Here is a 4,476-nt window from a genome sequence, read left to right as displayed (position 1 = left end):
TACTTTGTTGTTGTAATATTTAACTGATTTATACTTTTCCAAACTGGTTGATTATTTAATCCTAGGCTTTGAGGTATCCCAAACAGATTGATTATTTTACCTTGTGCTATAAAGTAGCCTGAGGAATGTTTTTGTCCATATGTCAGTCAAATTTGGTCCCAAAAAGAGAAGATAGAACATTGCTTTAGATTGGATATATTGGTATATATCCATATTAATTATTACAATATGTGCCTAGTTAAGATCATAGGTACAAAAAATTCAGTACAGACAAGAAGTTTCCAAATGATAACTTGCACGACACGTTTTGGAACCAAACTTGGAAATAGGGTCATATGTATAACACTATCGTCATTAAAGCTTGAACAATAAACTCCTCAAAATGTAAGTGCTCACCTAGGAAGAAATAAGATGTTGGTAAATGAATAAAACCAGGATGAAAATATTTCCCTGACATTGTCACCAACTCCTTTGATGAGTTTGTATTGGGGAATAAGTTCAGTAAAGTCTCTTCTCAGATAGTAGTTTTTTGCTTCAAGGCTTGGAGTGTTTCATCTAACCAATTTAGACTGTATACTCTCATGATTTACTCAAATCATTCAAATGTTGTATATTATGTTCTTTGCAAGTGGTAATGTTCAGAAATCACAATAACCTTACCTCACAATGCTTTCTATAAATGTGAGACAACAGTACTATTTAATCAGTTAATAAAGAAGAATTCACTTGTGATATTAATCCTTATTGCTCAAATTTGGGTATTTATTCAATTTGATTTGTATCTTCTATGATTTGTCAATTTATCCTTAATAAAGTCAAACGTAGTTTACCTTTGTCCCAAAGTCATATTGTCACTAGACGTTAAGCAACAAACAACCAATCAATTAAAAGTCATAAATCGATTGAGAGAAAACAAATCCTGGTTACAAAGTAAAACTGAGGGAAACACATCAAATATATGAGGGAAAAACAACAGAAACACTGAAAAACAAATACTAATGCAACATACATAGAAATTAACCATTTGATAACAACTGCCATATTCCATACTTGGTACACACCATTTTTGTCGAGCCTTCGACTTTAGTCGAAAAAGCGAGACTAAGCGATTCTACATTCTGGCGGCGTCCACAAATATTCACTCTGTGGTTAAAGTTTTTGAAATTTTAATATCTTTCTTAAACTATACTTGATTTCTACCAAACTGGGACTGAAGCTTGTTTATGATCATAAGTTAGTATCCAGAAGTAAATTTTGTAAAAATAAAGTTCCATTTTTTCCTTTTTTTACTTATAAACGGACTTAGTTTTCCTGCCCCGAAACATAACATTCACTCTGTGGTTCAAGTTTTTAAAATTTTAATAACTTTCTTTAACTATCCTGGGTTTGTTCCAAACTTAGACAGAAGCTTGTTTATGATAAAAAGCTAGTGTCCAGAAGTAAATTTTGTAAAAATAAAATTACATGTTTTCTGTATTTTACTTATAAAGGGACTTAGCTTTTCGGCTGGGAAACAATACATTCATGTGGTTCAAGTTTTTAAAATTTTAATAACTTTCTTAAACTATCCTGGGTTTATTCCAAACTTGGGACAGAAGCTTGTTTATGATCATAAGATAGTATCAAGAAGTAAATTTTGTAAAAAAAAAAATAAATCCATTTTTTCCGTATTTTACTTTTAAATGGACTTAGATTTTCTGCCAGGAAATTACACAACACTTTCACTCTGTGGTTAAAGTTTTTAAAGTTTTAATAACTTTCTTATACTATTTTAGATTTGTACCAAACTTAGACAGAAGCTTGTTTATGATCAAAAGCTAGTATCCGGAGGAATATCTTTACTGAATGTTTCCTCATTTTTGTTGAGGTTGTGATTAACAGCAAAAGTAGGCGAAACACTGGGTTCCGCGGAACCCTTACGAATTTTTAGTAAAATGGGTGGGTCGAACCTTGTTTTATCGCTAGCCAAACCTCCCGCTCATATGGCAATGTTAAACAATATCGCTAAAATGACATCACTACGTGACAGAAATACAACACAAAAAAAACGAAAAAAAACAAAAAAAACAAAAAAAACAGAGAAACACACAAATAATATAATACATGTAATAGTTGTCCCAAATGAAACATATAACCACCACACGTGAGAACAGATGGTATGTTGATGCTGAGAAATGGTAAATAGATAATTAGGAGGTTGAATCCATCCCGCTTGTCGTAGATTTAAGTGAAAAGACGCCCATCTGTGTCAATGCTGATGAAAAGATCAAGGTATGAAGCAGTCTTAGTATTACCAGTAGTATCCTGCGCTGCACGTTCACTCGGATGTATGAGATGGAAATACTGACTTGAGTATGGGTTATTCAGTGATAGAACATCATCTGAATTAAAATCTAAATCTGTGAAAGAACTTTTACTGACATGTCATGGTTGCAGTACAATCTTTTGGTTATAAGGCTTCACGTATACAGTGAAAAGTAAAATATCAAAAATACTGAACTCTAAAATACTGAACTGAAAATACTGAAAATTCTAACGGAAAGTCCCTGATCAAATGGCAAAATCAAATGATAAAACACATCAAACGAATGGACAACTGTATACACATATTCCTGACTTGGTACAGGCATTTTCATATGAAGAAAATTGTGGATTAAACCTGGTGTTATAGCGCTAAACATCTCACTTGTATGACAGTCGAATTAAACTCCACTGTATTTACAACGATGAGTGAACAAAACAGACATAATAGGTAAAATTGTCAAAATATGGTTACAGCAGTCATCACTGTGTTACTACAATCTCATTTACAAAAAGCACAAAAGCATCTAACAAATTAAAAAACACATAATACCTTGACAAATACACTGAATAGAGACGATTAATGATCTTTCATCTGCTCGCTTTTAATCTTATAATCTAAAAAAAAAATATGAAAAGGTAAATACATACTTACCAAACTAGACATATCACTGGGTTTGTCCTTACATAAGCAAAATGTTTGAAATGGCTTTGTCAGTTTGCTTTAAACTTGCGAGTTGAATATCCGTTTAAGTATATTTCACCTCTCTTGTTTTTCTTGTATTTTCCAAGGCATCGTTTATCAATTTACGTTTTGAAATGATTTTATTCGTTGTCCTTATAATCTAATGCAATGTTGTCGTTTGTTTATTTTGATTTAATGTAATGATATACCTCACTGAGACAATGCCACATTTAAACTACTTTGCCGTTTTGCTCCAAATGGAAAAACGCTGCAATAATACAAATATTAAAGATACAAAATATCAAATTATACAAGTTTGTCATACAAGTGAGAGGTTTAGCGCTATAAAACCAGGTTCAATCCACCGTTTGTAACATTTGAGAATGCCTGTACCAAGTCAGGAATATGACATTCGTTTGATGTGTTTTATCATTTGATTTTGCCATTTGATAAGGGACTTTCCGTTTTGAATTTTCCTCGGAGTTCAGTATTTTTGTTATTTTACTTTTTGTGTATGTATCTGAAGCATGTTATTTAGATTTATGATATTTTTATTTTATTTTCCAAATTAAAGAACCGAAAGGTAACTTATAATTATGTCTTTCCATTATTGACGAAAACGTTAGACTTTTCAGAGGTGTTTTGTTATAACGGACTAGCATTTTTTAATGTTGAGTTAACAGATTTATTTAAAGAAAGTTAAGGATATACATTGTAGGTATAACATCAAAATTAGGCCATGAAAAGTCAGGCCGACTATGTTATAAAGTCAGCACTGTCTTATATGAGATTACATATTAAACTGATCCGATTTTTGTTATCTTATCAATAATGTAAACTTAAACAATTGAATGGATGTGCTACCAGTAACAATGTGTTAGTTTTTTTTCTTTTTCTGTTTTATGACAAATTTTTATGACATTTTATCCAAGAAAATAAGTTGAGCGTATAGTCAATCATCTTTAAACTATATTATAATTTGAGACTACTATTTGCATCATTTGCCATTGAAGACTTAATTTAATTTCTAACTTTGTTAGAAGACTAGAGTATATTCATTATAAGAGGCCTGCATCTTTTAGCATTTTATAGATTAATTTTCTGCTTGGACAATTGATAAAGATGATGTTTGAGTTTATAAACTGCATTTCATATTTATAATATTTGTTTTGACAAAGGTTCACCAAATACCTTACAAAATAGATGCCATTGGTTAATGTTAAATGACTAATAACTACAAACTACATATTTTTTATGCTTCTATTTTACTGTTTACCAATTGACAATTGATGACATAGTGTATGATCAATTCTAGATTGCCTCCTGATCTTTATACTGTATACGGCGATGGCCGCAGGTATGTTTACGAATTAATAAAAGATAAAATATTCCGGATTTTCCTATCATATTTAAGAAAAATAGTCAAAGACTGGAAAACTAACTGTCGAATTTTGTTTCATATTGCATTTTTGCATCGAACAAATTTAAAT

This window comes from Mytilus galloprovincialis, chromosome 2 (genome assembly GCF_965363235.1).
Source record: "Mytilus galloprovincialis chromosome 2, xbMytGall1.hap1.1, whole genome shotgun sequence".
NCBI lineage: Eukaryota > Metazoa > Mollusca > Bivalvia > Mytilida > Mytilidae > Mytilus > Mytilus galloprovincialis.
The sequence above is the reverse complement of the archived record's forward strand: the minus strand, read 5'-3'. Positions refer to the sequence as shown.